Below are 13,948 nucleotides of genomic sequence, written 5' to 3'. Positions count from 1 at the left end.
AGCCAAGATAACAGATGATGATAGACGAAAGACAGCAACACCCCGTCAGCCATCGCCGTGGACCTCAGTGGTAGCGAATTGTTGTGGCAGAGTAGATATTCGTACGCATTTTCTAAGCTCTGGAATGTATTTTTCGCGAGCGCTGTGACGACTGCAAGAAGTGTACACTGCAACAGCCTCCTTAGCTCAGGGGCAGAGCACTGGTCTTGTAAACCAGGGGTCGTGAGTTCGATTCTCACAGGGGGCAGCACAATTTTAAATGGGCCAATGTAATGCTTTGAACCGAAAATTTCAAAATAGCGTGTCTTTTCGGGCCAGAGCCAAGATAACAGATGATGATAGACGAAAGACAGCAACACCCCGTCAGCCATCGCCGTGGACCTCAGTGGTAGCGAATTGTTGTGGCAGAGTAGATATTCGTACGCATTTTCTAAGCTCTGGAATGTATTTTTCGCGAGCGCTGTGACGACTGCAAGAAGCGTACACTGCAACAGCCTCCTTAGCTCAGGGGCAGAGCACTGGTCTTGTAAACCAGGGGTCGTCTTGTAAACCAGGGGTCGTGAGTTCGATTCTCACAGGGGGCAGCACAATTTTAAATGGGCCAATGTAATGCTTTGAACCGAAAATTTCAAAATAGCGTGTCTTTTCGGGCCAGAGCCAAGATAACAGATGATGATAGACGAAAGACAGCAACACCCCGTCAGCCATCGCCGTGGACCTCAGTGGTAGCGAATTGTTGTGGCAGAGTAGATATTCGTACGCATTTTCTAAGCTCTGGAATGTATTTTTCGCGAGCGCTGTGACGACTGCAAGAAGCGTACACTGCAACAGCCTCCTTAGCTCAGGGGCAGAGCACTGGTCTTGTAAACCAGGGGTCGTGAGTTCGATTCTCACAGGGGGCAGCACAATTTTAAATGGGCCAATGTAATGCTTTGAACCGAAAATTTCAAAATAGCGTGTCTTTTCGGGCCAGAGCCAAGATAACAGATGATGATAGACGAAAGACAGCAACACCCCGTCAGCCATCGCCGTGGACCTCAGTGGTAGCGAATTGTTGTGGCAGAGTAGATATTCGTACGCATTTTCTAAGCTCTGGAATGTATTTTTCGCGAGCGCTGTGACGACTGCAAGAAGCGTACACTGCAACAGCCTCCTTAGCTCAGGGGCAGAGCACTGGTCTTGTAAACCAGGGGTCGTGAGTTCGATTCTCACAGGGGGCAGCACAATTTTAAATGGGCCAATGTAATGCTTTGAACCGAAAATTTCAAAATAGCGTGTCTTTTCGGGCCAGAGCCAAGATAACAGATGATGATAGACGAAAGACAGCAACACCCCGTCAGCCATCGCCGTGGACCTCAGTGGTAGCGAATTGTTGTGGCAGAGTAGATATTCGTACGCATTTTCTAAGCTCTGGAATGTATTTTTCGCGAGCGCTGTGACGACTGCAAGAAGCGTACACTGCAACAGCCTCCTTAGCTCAGGGGCAGAGCACTGGTCTTGTAAACCAGGGGTCGTGAGTTCGATTCTCACAGGGGGCAGCACAATTTTAAATGGGCCAATGTAATGCTTTGAACCGAAAATTTCAAAATAGCGTGTCTTTTCGGGCCAGAGCCAAGATAACAGATGATGATAGACGAAAGACAGCAACACCCCGTCAGCCATCGCCGTGGACCTCAGTGGTAGCGAATTGTTGTGGCAGAGTAGATATTCGTACGCATTTTCTAAGCTCTGGAATGTATTTTTCGCGAGCGCTGTGACGACTGCAAGAAGCGTACACTGCAACAGCCTCCTTAGCTCAGGGGCAGAGCACTGGTCTTGTAAACCAGGGGTCGTGAGTTCGATTCTCACAGGGGGCAGCACAATTTTAAATGGGCCAATGTAATGCTTTGAACCGAAAATTTCAAAATAGCGTGTCTTTTCGGGCCAGAGCCAAGATAACAGATGATGATAGACGAAAGACAGCAACACCCCGTCAGCCATCGCCGTGGACCTCAGTGGTAGCGAATTGTTGTGGCAGAGTAGATATTCGTACGCATTTTCTAAGCTCTGGAATGTATTTTTCGCGAGCGCTGTGACGACTGCAAGAAGCGTACACTGCAACAGCCTCCTTAGCTCAGGGGCAGAGCACTGGTCTTGTAAACCAGGGGTCGTGAGTTCGATTCTCACAGGGGGCAGCACAATTTTAAATGGGCCAATGTAATGCTTTGAACCGAAAATTTGAAAATAGCGTGTCTTTTCGGGCCAGAGCCAAGATAACAGATGATGATAGACGAAAGACAGCAACACCCCGTCAGCCATCGCCGTGGACCTCAGTGGTAGCGAATTGTTGTGGCAGAGTAGATATTCGTACGCATTTTCTAAGCTCTGGAATGTATTTTTCGCGAGCGCTGTGACGACTGCAAGAAGTGTACACTGCAACAGCCTCCTTAGCTCAGGGGCAGAGCACTGGTCTTGTAAACCAGGGGTCGTGAGTTCGATTCTCACAGGGGGCAGCACAATTTTAAATGGGCCAATGTAATGCTTTGAACCGAAAATTTCAAAATAGCGTGTCTTTTCGGGCCAGAGCCAAGATAACAGATGATGATAGACGAAAGACAGCAACACCCCGTCAGCCATCGCCGTGGACCTCAGTGGTAGCGAATTGTTGTGGCAGAGTAGATATTCGTACGCATTTTCTAAGCTCTGGAATGTATTTTTCGCGAGCGCTGTGACGACTGCAAGAAGCGTACACTGCAACAGCCTCCTTAGCTCAGGGGCAGAGCACTGGTCTTGTAAACCAGGGGTCGTGAGTTCGATTCTCACAGGGGGCAGCACAATTTTAAATGGGCCAATGTAATGCTTTGAACCGAAAATTTCAAAATAGCGTGTCTTTTCGGGCCAGAGCCAAGATAACAGATGATGATAGACGAAAGACAGCAACACCCCGTCAGCCATCGCCGTGGACCTCAGTGGTAGCGAATTGTTGTGGCAGAGTAGATATTCGTACGCATTTTCTAAGCTCTGGAATGTATTTTTCGCGAGCGCTGTGACGACTGCAAGAAGTGTACACTGCAACAGCCTCCTTAGCTCAGGGGCAGAGCACTGGTCTTGTAAACCAGGGGTCGTGAGTTCGATTCTCACAGGGGGCAGCACAATTTTAAATGGGCCAATGTAATGCTTTGAACCGAAAATTTCAAAATAGCGTGTCTTTTCGGGCCAGAGCCAAGATAACAGATGATGATAGACGAAAGACAGCAACACCCCGTCAGCCATCGCCGTGGACCTCAGTGGTAGCGAATTGTTGTGGCAGAGTAGATATTCGTACGCATTTTCTAAGCTCTGGAATGTATTTTTCGCGAGCGCTGTGACGACTGCAAGAAGTGTACACTGCAACAGCCTCCTTAGCTCAGGGGCAGAGCACTGGTCTTGTAAACCAGGGGTCGTGAGTTCGATTCTCACAGGGGGCAGCACAATTTTAAATGGGCCAATGTAATGCTTTGAACCGAAAATTTCAAAATAGCGTGTCTTTTCGGGCCAGAGCCAAGATAACAGATGATGATAGACGAAAGACAGCAACACCCCGTCAGCCATCGCCGTGGACCTCAGTGGTAGCGAATTGTTGTGGCAGAGTAGATATTCGTACGCATTTTCTAAGCTCTGGAATGTATTTTTCGCGAGCGCTGTGACGACTGCAAGAAGCGTACACTGCAACAGCCTCCTTAGCTCAGGGGCAGAGCACTGGTCTTGTAAACCAGGGGTCGTGAGTTCGATTCTCACAGGGGGCAGCACAATTTTAAATGGGCCAATGTAATGCTTTGAACCGAAAATTTCAAAATAGCGTGTCTTTTCGGGCCAGAGCCAAGATAACAGATGATGATAGACGAAAGACAGCAACACCCCGTCAGCCATCGCCGTGGACCTCAGTGGTAGCGAATTGTTGTGGCAGAGTAGATATTCGTACGCATTTTCTAAGCTCTGGAATGTATTTTTCGCGAGCGCTGTGACGACTGCAAGAAGTGTACACTGCAACAGCCTCCTTAGCTCAGGGGCAGAGCACTGGTCTTGTAAACCAGGGGTCGTGAGTTCGATTCTCACAGGGGGCAGCACAATTTTAAATGGGCCAATGTAATGCTTTGAACCGAAAATTTCAAAATAGCGTGTCTTTTCGGGCCAGAGCCAAGATAACAGATGATGATAGACGAAAGACAGCAACACCCCGTCAGCCATCGCCGTGGACCTCAGTGGTAGCGAATTGTTGTGGCAGAGTAGATATTCGTACGCATTTTCTAAGCTCTGGAATGTATTTTTCGCGAGCGCTGTGACGACTGCAAGAAGTGTACACTGCAACAGCCTCCTTAGCTCAGGGGCAGAGCACTGGTCTTGTAAACCAGGGGTCGTGAGTTCGATTCTCACAGGGGGCAGCACAATTTTAAATGGGCCAATGTAATGCTTTGAACCGAAAATTTCAAAATAGCGTGTCTTTTCGGGCCAGAGCCAAGATAACAGATGATGATAGACGAAAGACAGCAACACCCCGTCAGCCATCGCCGTGGACCTCAGTGGTAGCGAATTGTTGTGGCAGAGTAGATATTCGTACGCATTTTCTAAGCTCTGGAATGTATTTTTCGCGAGCGCTGTGACGACTGCAAGAAGCGTACACTGCAACAGCCTCCTTAGCTCAGGGGCAGAGCACTGGTCTTGTAAACCAGGGGTCGTGAGTTCGATTCTCACAGGGGGCAGCACAATTTTAAATGGGCCAATGTAATGCTTTGAACCGAAAATTTCAAAATAGCGTGTCTTTTCGGGCCAGAGCCAAGATAACAGATGATGATAGACGAAAGACAGCAACACCCCGTCAGCCATCGCCGTGGACCTCAGTGGTAGCGAATTGTTGTGGCAGAGTAGATATTCGTACGCATTTTCTAAGCTCTGGAATGTATTTTTCGCGAGCGCTGTGACGACTGCAAGAAGTGTACACTGCAACAGCCTCCTTAGCTCAGGGGCAGAGCACTGGTCTTGTAAACCAGGGGTCGTGAGTTCGATTCTCACAGGGGGCAGCACAATTTTAAATGGGCCAATGTAATGCTTTGAACCGAAAATTTCAAAATAGCGTGTCTTTTCGGGCCAGAGCCAAGATAACAGATGATGATAGACGAAAGACAGCAACACCCCGTCAGCCATCGCCGTGGACCTCAGTGGTAGCGAATTGTTGTGGCAGAGTAGATATTCGTACGCATTTTCTAAGCTCTGGAATGTATTTTTCGCGAGCGCTGTGACGACTGCAAGAAGCGTACACTGCAACAGCCTCCTTAGCTCAGGGGCAGAGCACTGGTCTTGTAAACCAGGGGTCGTGAGTTCGATTCTCACAGGGGGCAGCACAATTTTAAATGGGCCAATGTAATGCTTTGAACCGAAAATTTCAAAATAGCGTGTCTTTTCGGGCCAGAGCCAAGATAACAGATGATGATAGACGAAAGACAGCAACACCCCGTCAGCCATCGCCGTGGACCTCAGTGGTAGCGAATTGTTGTGGCAGAGTAGATATTCGTACGCATTTTCTAAGCTCTGGAATGTATTTTTCGCGAGCGCTGTGACGACTGCAAGAAGTGTACACTGCAACAGCCTCCTTAGCTCAGGGGCAGAGCACTGGTCTTGTAAACCAGGGGTCGTGAGTTCGATTCTCACAGGGGGCAGCACAATTTTAAATGGGCCAATGTAATGCTTTGAACCGAAAATTTCAAAATAGCGTGTCTTTTCGGGCCAGAGCCAAGATAACAGATGATGATAGACGAAAGACAGCAACACCCCGTCAGCCATCGCCGTGGACCTCAGTGGTAGCGAATTGTTGTGGCAGAGTAGATATTCGTACGCATTTTCTAAGCTCTGGAATGTATTTTTCGCGAGCGCTGTGACGACTGCAAGAAGTGTACACTGCAACAGCCTCCTTAGCTCAGGGGCAGAGCACTGGTCTTGTAAACCAGGGGTCGTGAGTTCGATTCTCACAGGGGGCAGCACAATTTTAAATGGGCCAATGTAATGCTTTGAACCGAAAATTTCAAAATAGCGTGTCTTTTCGGGCCAGAGCCAAGATAACAGATGATGATAGACGAAAGACAGCAACACCCCGTCAGCCATCGCCGTGGACCTCAGTGGTAGCGAATTGTTGTGGCAGAGTAGATATTCGTACGCATTTTCTAAGCTCTGGAATGTATTTTTCGCGAGCGCTGTGACGACTGCAAGAAGCGTACACTGCAACAGCCTCCTTAGCTCAGGGGCAGAGCACTGGTCTTGTAAACCAGGGGTCGTGAGTTCGATTCTCACAGGGGGCAGCACAATTTTAAATGGGCCAATGTAATGCTTTGAACCGAAAATTTCAAAATAGCGTGTCTTTTCGGGCCAGAGCCAAGATAACAGATGATGATAGACGAAAGACAGCAACACCCCGTCAGCCATCGCCGTGGACCTCAGTGGTAGCGAATTGTTGTGGCAGAGTAGATATTCGTACGCATTTTCTAAGCTCTGGAATGTATTTTTCGCGAGCGCTGTGACGACTGCAAGAAGCGTACACTGCAACAGCCTCCTTAGCTCAGGGGCAGAGCACTGGTCTTGTAAACCAGGGGTCGTGAGTTCGATTCTCACAGGGGGCAGCACAATTTTAAATGGGCCAATGTAATGCTTTGAACCGAAAATTTCAAAATAGCGTGTCTTTTCGGGCCAGAGCCAAGATAACAGATGATGATAGACGAAAGACAGCAACACCCCGTCAGCCATCGCCGTGGACCTCAGTGGTAGCGAATTGTTGTGGCAGAGTAGATATTCGTACGCATTTTCTAAGCTCTGGAATGTATTTTTCGCGAGCGCTGTGACGACTGCAAGAAGTGTACACTGCAACAGCCTCCTTAGCTCAGGGGCAGAGCACTGGTCTTGTAAACCAGGGGTCGTGAGTTCGATTCTCACAGGGGGCAGCACAATTTTAAATGGGCCAATGTAATGCTTTGAACCGAAAATTTCAAAATAGCGTGTCTTTTCGGGCCAGAGCCAAGATAACAGATGATGATAGACGAAAGACAGCAACACCCCGTCAGCCATCGCCGTGGACCTCAGTGGTAGCGAATTGTTGTGGCAGAGTAGATATTCGTACGCATTTTCTAAGCTCTGGAATGTATTTTTCGCGAGCGCTGTGACGACTGCAAGAAGTGTACACTGCAACAGCCTCCTTAGCTCAGGGGCAGAGCACTGGTCTTCTAAACCAGGGGTCGTGAGTTCGATTCTCACAGGGGGCAGCACAATTTTAAATGGGCCAATGTAATGCTTTGAACCGAAAATTTCAAAATAGCGTGTCTTTTCGGGCCAGAGCCAAGATAACAGATGATGATAGACGAAAGACAGCAACACCCCGTCAGCCATCGCCGTGGACCTCAGTGGTAGCGAATTGTTGTGGCAGAGTAGATATTCGTACGCATTTTCTAAGCTCTGGAATGTATTTTTCGCGAGCGCTGTGACGACTGCAAGAAGTGTACACTGCAACAGCCTCCTAAGCTCAGGGGCAGAACACTGGTCTTGTAAACCAGGGGTCGTGAGTTCGATTCTCACAGGGGGCAGCACAATTTTAAATGGGCCAATGTAATGCTTTGAACCGAAAATTTCAAAATAGCGTGTCTTTTCGGGCCAGAGCCAAGATAACAGATGATGATAGACGAAAGACAGCAACACCCCGTCAGCCATCGCCGTGGACCTCAGTGGTAGCGAATTGTTGTGGCAGAGTAGATATTCGTACGCATTTTCTAAGCTCTGGAATGTATTTTTCGCGAGCGCTGTGACGACTGCAAGAAGCGTACACTGCAACAGCCTCCTTAGCTCAGGGGCAGAGCACTGGTCTTGTAAACCAGGGGTCGTGAGTTCGATTCTCACAGGGGGCAGCACAATTTTAAATGGGCCAATGTAATGCTTTGAACCGAAAATTTCAAAATAGCGTGTCTTTTCGGGCCAGAGCCAAGATAACAGATGATGATAGACGAAAGACAGCAACACCCCGTCAGCCATCGCCGTGGACCTCAGTGGTAGCGAATTGTTGTGGCAGAGTAGATATTCGTACGCATTTTCTAAGCTCTGGAATGTATTTTTCGCGAGCGCTGTGACGACTGCAAGAAGCGTACACTGCAACAGCCTCCTTAGCTCAGGGGCAGAGCACTGGTCTTGTAAACCAGGGGTCGTGAGTTCGATTCTCACAGGGGGCAGCACAATTTTAAATGGGCCAATGTAATGCTTTGAACCGAAAATTTCAAAATAGCGTGTCTTTTCGGGCCAGAGCCAAGATAACAGATGATGATAGACGAAAGACAGCAACACCCCGTCAGCCATCGCCGTGGACCTCAGTGGTAGCGAATTGTTGTGGCAGAGTAGATATTCGTACGCATTTTCTAAGCTCTGGAATGTATTTTTCGCGAGCGCTGTGACGACTGCAAGAAGCGTACACTGCAACAGCCTCCTTAGCTCAGGGGCAGAGCACTGGTCTTGTAAACCAGGGGTCGTGAGTTCGATTCTCACAGGGGGCAGCACAATTTTAAATGGGCCAATGTAATGCTTTGAACCGAAAATTTCAAAATAGCGTGTCTTTTCGGGCCAGAGCCAAGATAACAGATGATGATAGACGAAAGACAGCAACACCCCGTCAGCCATCGCCGTGGACCTCAGTGGTAGCGAATTGTTGTGGCAGAGTAGATATTCGTACGCATTTTCTAAGCTCTGGAATGTATTTTTCGCGAGCGCTGTGACGACTGCAAGAAGCGTACACTGCAACAGCCTCCTTAGCTCAGGGGCAGAGCACTGGTCTTGTAAACCAGGGGTCGTGAGTTCGATTCTCACAGGGGGCAGCACAATTTTAAATGGGCCAATGTAATGCTTTGAACCGAAAATTTCAAAATAGCGTGTCTTTTCGGGCCAGAGCCAAGATAACAGATGATGATAGACGAAAGACAGCAACACCCCGTCAGCCATCGCCGAGGACCTCAGTGGTAGCGAATTGTTGTGGCAGAGTAGATATTCGTACGCATTTTCTAAGCTCTGGAATGTATTTTTCGCGAGCGCTGTGACGACTGCAAGAAGCGTACACTGCAACAGCCTCCTTAGCTCAGGGGCAGAGCACTGGTCTTGTAAACCAGGGGTCGTGAGTTCGATTCTCACAGGGGGCAGCACAATTTTAAATGGGCCAATGTAATGCTTTGAACCGAAAATTTCAAAATAGCGTGTCTTTTCGGGCCAGAGCCAAGATAACAGATGATGATAGACGAAAGACAGCAACACCCCGTCAGCCATCGCCGTGGACCTCAGTGGTAGCGAATTGTTGTGGCAGAGTAGATATTCGTACGCATTTTCTAAGCTCTGGAATGTATTTTTCGCGAGCGCTGTGACGACTGCAAGAAGCGTACACTGCAACAGCCTCCTTAGCTCAGGGGCAGAGCACTGGTCTTGTAAACCAGGGGTCGTGAGTTCGATTCTCACAGGGGGCAGCACAATTTTAAATGGGCCAATGTAATGCTTTGAACCGAAAATTTCAAAATAGCGTGTCTTTTCGGGCCAGAGCCAAGATAACAGATGATGATAGACGAAAGACAGCAACACCCCGTCAGCCATCGCCGTGGACCTCAGTGGTAGCGAATTGTTGTGGCAGAGTAGATATTCGTACGCATTTTCTAAGCTCTGGAATGTATTTTTCGCGAGCGCTGTGACGACTGCAAGAAGCGTACACTGCAACAGCCTCCTTAGCTCAGGGGCAGAGCACTGGTCTTGTAAACCAGGGGTCGTGAGTTCGATTCTCACAGGGGGCAGCACAATTTTAAATGGGCCAATGTAATGCTTTGAACCGAAAATTTCAAAATAGCGTGTCTTTTCGGGCCAGAGCCAAGATAACAGATGATGATAGACGAAAGACAGCAACACCCCGTCAGCCATCGCCGTGGACCTCAGTGGTAGCGAATTGTTGTGGCAGAGTAGATATTCGTACGCATTTTCTAAGCTCTGGAATGTATTTTTCGCGAGCGCTGTGACGACTGCAAGAAGCGTACACTGCAACAGCCTCCTTAGCTCAGGGGCAGAGCACTGGTCTTGTAAAACAGGGGTCGTGAGTTCGATTCTCACAGGGGGCAGCACAATTTTAAATGGGCCAATGTAATGCTTTGAACCGAAAATTTCAAAATAGCGTGTCTTTTCGGGCCAGAGCCAAGATAACAGATGATGATAGACGAAAGACAGCAACACCCCGTCAGCCATCGCCGTGGACCTCAGTGGTAGCGAATTGTTGTGGCAGAGTAGATATTCGTACGCATTTTCTAAGCTCTGGAATGTATTTTTCGCGAGCGCTGTGACGACTGCAAGAAGCGTACACTGCAACAGCCTCCTTAGCTCAGGGGCAGAGCACTGGTCTTGTAAACCAGGGGTCGTGAGTTCGATTCTCACAGGGGGCAGCACAATTTTAAATGGGCCAATGTAATGCTTTGAACCGAAAATTTCAAAATAGCGTGTCTTTTCGGGCCAGAGCCAAGATAACAGATGATGATAGACGAAAGACAGCAACACCCCGTCAGCCATCGCCGTGGACCTCAGTGGTAGCGAATTGTTGTGGCAGAGTAGATATTCGTACGCATTTTCTAAGCTCTGGAATGTATTTTTCGCGAGCGCTGTGACGACTGCAAGAAGCGTACACTGCAACAGCCTCCTTAGCTCAGGGGCAGAGCACTGGTCTTGTAAACCAGGGGTCGTGAGTTCGATTCTCACAGGGGGCAGCACAATTTTAAATGGGCCAATGTAATGCTTTGAACCGAAAATTTCAAAATAGCGTGTCTTTTCGGGCCAGAGCCAAGATAACAGATGATGATAGACGAAAGACAGCAACACCCCGTCAGCCATCGCCGTGGACCTCAGTGGTAGCGAATTGTTGTGGCAGAGTAGATATTCGTACGCATTTTCTAAGCTCTGGAATGTATTTTTCGCGAGCGCTGTGACGACTGCAAGAAGCGTACACTGCAACAGCCTCCTTAGCTCAGGGGCAGAGCACTGGTCTTGTAAACCAGGGGTCGTGAGTTCGATTCTCACAGGGGGCAGCACAATTTTAAATGGGCCAATGTAATGCTTTGAACCGAAAATTTCAAAATAGCGTGTCTTTTCGGGCCAGAGCCAAGATAACAGATGATGATAGACGAAAGACAGCAACACCCCGTCAGCCATCGCCGTGGACCTCAGTGGTAGCGAATTGTTGTGGCAGAGTAGATATTCGTACGCATTTTCTAAGCTCTGGAATGTATTTTTCGCGAGCGCTGTGACGACTGCAAGAAGCGTACACTGCAACAGCCTTCTTAGCTCAGGGGCAGAGCACTGGTCTTGTAAACCAGGGGTCGTGAGTTCGATTCTCACAGGGGGCAGCACAATTTTAAATGGGCCAATGTAATGCTTTGAACCGAAAATTTCAAAATAGCGTGTCTTTTCGGGCCAGAGCCAAGATAACAGATGATGATAGACGAAAGACAGCAACACCCCGTCAGCCATCGCCGTGGACCTCAGTGGTAGCGAATTGTTGTGGCAGAGTAGATATTCGTACGCATTTTCTAAGCTCTGGAATGTATTTTTCGCGAGCGCTGTGACGACTGCAAGAAGCGTACACTGCAACAGCCTCCTTAGCTCAGGGGCAGAGCACTGGTCTTGTAAACCAGGGGTCGTGAGTTCGATTCTCACAGGGGGCAGCACAATTTTAAATGGGCCAATGTAATGCTTTGAACCGAAAATTACAAAATAGCGTGTCTTTTCGGGCCAGAGCCAAGATAACAGATGATGATAGACGAAAGACAGCAACACCCCGTCAGCCATCGCCGTGAACCTCAGTGGTAGCGAATTGTTGTGGCAGAGTAGATATTCGTACGCATTTTCTAAGCTCTGGAATGTATTTTTCGCGAGCGCTGTGACGACTGCAAGAAGCGTACACTGCAACAGCCTCCTTAGCTCAGGGGCAGAGCACTGGTCTTGTAAACCAGGGGTCGTGAGTTCGATTCTCACAGGGGGCAGCACAATTTTAAATGGGCCAATGTAATGCTTTGAACCGAAAATTTCAAAATAGCGTGTCTTTTCGGGCCAGAGCCAAGATAACAGATGATGATAGACGAAAGACAGCAACACCCCGTCAGCCATCGCCGTGGACCTCAGTGGTAGCGAATTGTTGTGGCAGAGTAGATATTCGTACGCATTTTCTAAGCTCTGGAATGTATTTTTCGCGAGCGCTGTGACGACTGCAAGAAGTGTACACTGCAACAGCCTCCTTAGCTCAGGGGCAGAGCACTGGTCTTGTAAACCAAGGGTCGTGAGTTCGATTCTCACAGGGGGCAGCACAATTTTAAATGGGCCAATGTAATGCTTTGAACCGAAAATTTCAAAACAGCGTGTCTTTTCGGGCCAGAGCCAAGATAACAGATGATGATAGACGAAAGACAGCAACACCCCGTCAGCCATCGCCGTGGACCTCAGTGGTAGCGAATTGTTGTGGCAGAGTAGATATTCGTACGCATTTTCTAAGCTCTGGAATGTATTTTTCGCGAGCGCTGTGACGACTGCAAGAAGCGTACACTGCAACAGCCTCCTTAGCTCAGGGGCAGAGCACTGGTCTTGTAAACCAGGGGTCGTGAGTTCGATTCTCACAGGGGGCAGCACAATTTTAAATGGGCCAATGTAATGCTTTGAACCGAAAATTTCAAAATAGCGTGTCTTTTCGGGCCAGAGCCAAGATAACAGATGATGATAGACGAAAGACAGCAACACCCCGTCAGCCATCGCCGTGGACCTCAGTGGTAGCGAATTGTTGTGGCAGAGTAGATATTCGTACGCATTTTCTAAGCTCTGGAATGTATTTTTCGCGAGCGCTGTGACGACTGCAAGAAGCGTACACTGCAACAGCCTCCTTAGCTCAGGGGCAGAGCACTGGTCTTGTAAACCAGGGGTCGTGAGTTCGATTCTCACAGGGGGCAGCACAATTTTAAATGGGCCAATGTAATGCTTTGAACCGAAAATTTCAAAATAGCGTGTCTTTTCGGGCCAGAGCCAAGATAACAGATGATGATAGACGAAAGACAGCAACACCCCGTCAGCCATCGCCGTGGACCTCAGTGGTAGCGAATTGTTGTGGCAGAGTAGATATTCGTACGCATTTTCTAAGCTCTGGAATGTATTTTTCGCGAGCGCTGTGACCACTGCAAGAAGCGTACACTGCAACAGCCTCCTTAGCTCAGGGGCAGAGCACTGGTCTTGTAAACCAGGGGTCGTGAGTTCGATTCTCACAGGGGGCAGCACAATTTTAAATGGGCCAATGTAATGCTTTGAACCGAAAATTTCAAAACAGCGTGTCTTTTCGGGCCAGAGCCAAGATAACAGATGATGATAGACGAAAGACAGCAACACCCCGTCAGCCATCGCCGTGGACCTCAGTGGTAGCGAATTGTTGTGGCAGAGTAGATATTCGTACGCATTTTCTAAGCTCTGGAATGTATTTTTCGCGAGCGCTGTGACGACTGCAAGAAGCGTACACTGCAACAGCCTCCTTAGCTCAGGGGCAGAGCACTGGTCTTGTAAACCAGCGGTCGTGAGTTCGATTCTCACAGGGGGCAGCACAATTTTAAATGGGCCAATGTAATGCTTTGAACCGAAAATTTCAAAATAGCGTGTCTTTTCGGGCCAGAGCCAAGATAACAGATGATGATAGACGAAAGACAGCAACACCCCGTCAGCCATCGCCGTGGACCTCAGTGGTAGCGAATTGTTGTGGCAGAGTAGATATTCGTACGCATTTTCTAAGCTCTGGAATGTATTTTTCGCGAGCGCTGTGACGACTGCAAGAAGCGTACACTGCAACAGCCTCCTTAGCTCAGGGGCAGAGCACTGGTCTTGTAAACCAGGGGTCGTGAGTTCGATTCTCACAGGGGGCAGCACAATT

At 48.7% G+C, this 13,948-nt stretch overlaps 44 non-coding genes across 44 annotated transcripts; all 44 read left to right on the top strand.

Moving 5' to 3' along the window:
* Positions 1-175: 175 nt before the first annotated feature.
* On the top strand, positions 176-247 carry Trnat-ugu (transfer RNA threonine (anticodon UGU)). The gene has a single exon. It is a non-coding gene; the product is annotated as a tRNA-Thr (tRNA).
* A 246-nt stretch (positions 248-493) lies between these two features.
* On the top strand, positions 494-584 carry Trnat-ugu (transfer RNA threonine (anticodon UGU)). The gene is given in 2 exon segments: positions 494-529; positions 549-584. It is a non-coding gene; the product is annotated as a tRNA-Thr (tRNA).
* Positions 585-830: 246 nt separating this feature from the next.
* Positions 831-902, top strand: Trnat-ugu (transfer RNA threonine (anticodon UGU)). Its single transcript has one exon. It is a non-coding gene; the product is annotated as a tRNA-Thr (tRNA).
* A 246-nt stretch (positions 903-1,148) lies between these two features.
* Trnat-ugu (transfer RNA threonine (anticodon UGU)) lies at positions 1,149-1,220 on the top strand. Its single transcript has one exon. It is a non-coding gene; the product is annotated as a tRNA-Thr (tRNA).
* A 246-nt stretch (positions 1,221-1,466) lies between these two features.
* Trnat-ugu (transfer RNA threonine (anticodon UGU)) lies at positions 1,467-1,538 on the top strand. Its single transcript has one exon. It is a non-coding gene; the product is annotated as a tRNA-Thr (tRNA).
* A 246-nt stretch (positions 1,539-1,784) lies between these two features.
* Trnat-ugu (transfer RNA threonine (anticodon UGU)) lies at positions 1,785-1,856 on the top strand. Its single transcript has one exon. It is a non-coding gene; the product is annotated as a tRNA-Thr (tRNA).
* A 246-nt stretch (positions 1,857-2,102) lies between these two features.
* Trnat-ugu (transfer RNA threonine (anticodon UGU)) lies at positions 2,103-2,174 on the top strand. The gene has a single exon. It is a non-coding gene; the product is annotated as a tRNA-Thr (tRNA).
* A 246-nt stretch (positions 2,175-2,420) lies between these two features.
* On the top strand, positions 2,421-2,492 carry Trnat-ugu (transfer RNA threonine (anticodon UGU)). The gene has a single exon. It is a non-coding gene; the product is annotated as a tRNA-Thr (tRNA).
* A 246-nt stretch (positions 2,493-2,738) lies between these two features.
* Positions 2,739-2,810, top strand: Trnat-ugu (transfer RNA threonine (anticodon UGU)). The gene has a single exon. It is a non-coding gene; the product is annotated as a tRNA-Thr (tRNA).
* A 246-nt stretch (positions 2,811-3,056) lies between these two features.
* Positions 3,057-3,128, top strand: Trnat-ugu (transfer RNA threonine (anticodon UGU)). The gene has a single exon. It is a non-coding gene; the product is annotated as a tRNA-Thr (tRNA).
* A 246-nt stretch (positions 3,129-3,374) lies between these two features.
* Positions 3,375-3,446, top strand: Trnat-ugu (transfer RNA threonine (anticodon UGU)). The gene has a single exon. It is a non-coding gene; the product is annotated as a tRNA-Thr (tRNA).
* Positions 3,447-3,692: 246 nt separating this feature from the next.
* Positions 3,693-3,764, top strand: Trnat-ugu (transfer RNA threonine (anticodon UGU)). Its single transcript has one exon. It is a non-coding gene; the product is annotated as a tRNA-Thr (tRNA).
* A 246-nt stretch (positions 3,765-4,010) lies between these two features.
* On the top strand, positions 4,011-4,082 carry Trnat-ugu (transfer RNA threonine (anticodon UGU)). Its single transcript has one exon. It is a non-coding gene; the product is annotated as a tRNA-Thr (tRNA).
* A 246-nt stretch (positions 4,083-4,328) lies between these two features.
* On the top strand, positions 4,329-4,400 carry Trnat-ugu (transfer RNA threonine (anticodon UGU)). The gene has a single exon. It is a non-coding gene; the product is annotated as a tRNA-Thr (tRNA).
* A 246-nt stretch (positions 4,401-4,646) lies between these two features.
* Positions 4,647-4,718, top strand: Trnat-ugu (transfer RNA threonine (anticodon UGU)). Its single transcript has one exon. It is a non-coding gene; the product is annotated as a tRNA-Thr (tRNA).
* A 246-nt stretch (positions 4,719-4,964) lies between these two features.
* On the top strand, positions 4,965-5,036 carry Trnat-ugu (transfer RNA threonine (anticodon UGU)). Its single transcript has one exon. It is a non-coding gene; the product is annotated as a tRNA-Thr (tRNA).
* A 246-nt stretch (positions 5,037-5,282) lies between these two features.
* Positions 5,283-5,354, top strand: Trnat-ugu (transfer RNA threonine (anticodon UGU)). Its single transcript has one exon. It is a non-coding gene; the product is annotated as a tRNA-Thr (tRNA).
* A 246-nt stretch (positions 5,355-5,600) lies between these two features.
* Positions 5,601-5,672, top strand: Trnat-ugu (transfer RNA threonine (anticodon UGU)). The gene has a single exon. It is a non-coding gene; the product is annotated as a tRNA-Thr (tRNA).
* A 246-nt stretch (positions 5,673-5,918) lies between these two features.
* On the top strand, positions 5,919-5,990 carry Trnat-ugu (transfer RNA threonine (anticodon UGU)). Its single transcript has one exon. It is a non-coding gene; the product is annotated as a tRNA-Thr (tRNA).
* Positions 5,991-6,236: 246 nt separating this feature from the next.
* On the top strand, positions 6,237-6,308 carry Trnat-ugu (transfer RNA threonine (anticodon UGU)). Its single transcript has one exon. It is a non-coding gene; the product is annotated as a tRNA-Thr (tRNA).
* Positions 6,309-6,554: 246 nt separating this feature from the next.
* On the top strand, positions 6,555-6,626 carry Trnat-ugu (transfer RNA threonine (anticodon UGU)). The gene has a single exon. It is a non-coding gene; the product is annotated as a tRNA-Thr (tRNA).
* Positions 6,627-6,872: 246 nt separating this feature from the next.
* Positions 6,873-6,944, top strand: Trnat-ugu (transfer RNA threonine (anticodon UGU)). The gene has a single exon. It is a non-coding gene; the product is annotated as a tRNA-Thr (tRNA).
* A 246-nt stretch (positions 6,945-7,190) lies between these two features.
* Positions 7,191-7,262, top strand: Trnar-ucu (transfer RNA arginine (anticodon UCU)). Its single transcript has one exon. It is a non-coding gene; the product is annotated as a tRNA-Arg (tRNA).
* A 246-nt stretch (positions 7,263-7,508) lies between these two features.
* Positions 7,509-7,580, top strand: Trnat-ugu (transfer RNA threonine (anticodon UGU)). Its single transcript has one exon. It is a non-coding gene; the product is annotated as a tRNA-Thr (tRNA).
* Positions 7,581-7,826: 246 nt separating this feature from the next.
* On the top strand, positions 7,827-7,898 carry Trnat-ugu (transfer RNA threonine (anticodon UGU)). Its single transcript has one exon. It is a non-coding gene; the product is annotated as a tRNA-Thr (tRNA).
* A 246-nt stretch (positions 7,899-8,144) lies between these two features.
* Trnat-ugu (transfer RNA threonine (anticodon UGU)) lies at positions 8,145-8,216 on the top strand. The gene has a single exon. It is a non-coding gene; the product is annotated as a tRNA-Thr (tRNA).
* A 246-nt stretch (positions 8,217-8,462) lies between these two features.
* Positions 8,463-8,534, top strand: Trnat-ugu (transfer RNA threonine (anticodon UGU)). Its single transcript has one exon. It is a non-coding gene; the product is annotated as a tRNA-Thr (tRNA).
* A 246-nt stretch (positions 8,535-8,780) lies between these two features.
* Trnat-ugu (transfer RNA threonine (anticodon UGU)) lies at positions 8,781-8,852 on the top strand. The gene has a single exon. It is a non-coding gene; the product is annotated as a tRNA-Thr (tRNA).
* A 246-nt stretch (positions 8,853-9,098) lies between these two features.
* Trnat-ugu (transfer RNA threonine (anticodon UGU)) lies at positions 9,099-9,170 on the top strand. The gene has a single exon. It is a non-coding gene; the product is annotated as a tRNA-Thr (tRNA).
* Positions 9,171-9,416: 246 nt separating this feature from the next.
* Trnat-ugu (transfer RNA threonine (anticodon UGU)) lies at positions 9,417-9,488 on the top strand. The gene has a single exon. It is a non-coding gene; the product is annotated as a tRNA-Thr (tRNA).
* A 246-nt stretch (positions 9,489-9,734) lies between these two features.
* On the top strand, positions 9,735-9,806 carry Trnat-ugu (transfer RNA threonine (anticodon UGU)). The gene has a single exon. It is a non-coding gene; the product is annotated as a tRNA-Thr (tRNA).
* Positions 9,807-10,052: 246 nt separating this feature from the next.
* On the top strand, positions 10,053-10,124 carry Trnat-ugu (transfer RNA threonine (anticodon UGU)). The gene has a single exon. It is a non-coding gene; the product is annotated as a tRNA-Thr (tRNA).
* A 246-nt stretch (positions 10,125-10,370) lies between these two features.
* Trnat-ugu (transfer RNA threonine (anticodon UGU)) lies at positions 10,371-10,442 on the top strand. The gene has a single exon. It is a non-coding gene; the product is annotated as a tRNA-Thr (tRNA).
* A 246-nt stretch (positions 10,443-10,688) lies between these two features.
* On the top strand, positions 10,689-10,760 carry Trnat-ugu (transfer RNA threonine (anticodon UGU)). Its single transcript has one exon. It is a non-coding gene; the product is annotated as a tRNA-Thr (tRNA).
* Positions 10,761-11,006: 246 nt separating this feature from the next.
* On the top strand, positions 11,007-11,078 carry Trnat-ugu (transfer RNA threonine (anticodon UGU)). The gene has a single exon. It is a non-coding gene; the product is annotated as a tRNA-Thr (tRNA).
* Positions 11,079-11,324: 246 nt separating this feature from the next.
* Positions 11,325-11,396, top strand: Trnat-ugu (transfer RNA threonine (anticodon UGU)). The gene has a single exon. It is a non-coding gene; the product is annotated as a tRNA-Thr (tRNA).
* A 246-nt stretch (positions 11,397-11,642) lies between these two features.
* On the top strand, positions 11,643-11,714 carry Trnat-ugu (transfer RNA threonine (anticodon UGU)). Its single transcript has one exon. It is a non-coding gene; the product is annotated as a tRNA-Thr (tRNA).
* Positions 11,715-11,960: 246 nt separating this feature from the next.
* On the top strand, positions 11,961-12,032 carry Trnat-ugu (transfer RNA threonine (anticodon UGU)). Its single transcript has one exon. It is a non-coding gene; the product is annotated as a tRNA-Thr (tRNA).
* Positions 12,033-12,278: 246 nt separating this feature from the next.
* Trnat-ugu (transfer RNA threonine (anticodon UGU)) lies at positions 12,279-12,350 on the top strand. The gene has a single exon. It is a non-coding gene; the product is annotated as a tRNA-Thr (tRNA).
* A 246-nt stretch (positions 12,351-12,596) lies between these two features.
* Trnat-ugu (transfer RNA threonine (anticodon UGU)) lies at positions 12,597-12,668 on the top strand. Its single transcript has one exon. It is a non-coding gene; the product is annotated as a tRNA-Thr (tRNA).
* Positions 12,669-12,914: 246 nt separating this feature from the next.
* Trnat-ugu (transfer RNA threonine (anticodon UGU)) lies at positions 12,915-12,986 on the top strand. Its single transcript has one exon. It is a non-coding gene; the product is annotated as a tRNA-Thr (tRNA).
* A 246-nt stretch (positions 12,987-13,232) lies between these two features.
* Positions 13,233-13,304, top strand: Trnat-ugu (transfer RNA threonine (anticodon UGU)). The gene has a single exon. It is a non-coding gene; the product is annotated as a tRNA-Thr (tRNA).
* A 246-nt stretch (positions 13,305-13,550) lies between these two features.
* Trnat-ugu (transfer RNA threonine (anticodon UGU)) lies at positions 13,551-13,622 on the top strand. The gene has a single exon. It is a non-coding gene; the product is annotated as a tRNA-Thr (tRNA).
* Positions 13,623-13,868: 246 nt separating this feature from the next.
* Trnat-ugu (transfer RNA threonine (anticodon UGU)) lies at positions 13,869-13,940 on the top strand. Its single transcript has one exon. It is a non-coding gene; the product is annotated as a tRNA-Thr (tRNA).
* Positions 13,941-13,948: the final 8 nt, after the last annotated feature.

The sequence above is a fragment of the Schistocerca cancellata genome, chromosome 1 (genome assembly GCF_023864275.1).
Source record: "Schistocerca cancellata isolate TAMUIC-IGC-003103 chromosome 1, iqSchCanc2.1, whole genome shotgun sequence".
NCBI lineage: Eukaryota > Metazoa > Arthropoda > Insecta > Orthoptera > Acrididae > Schistocerca > Schistocerca cancellata.
Note: the sequence above shows the minus strand (reverse complement) of the source record. Positions and strands in the feature narration are given on the sequence as shown.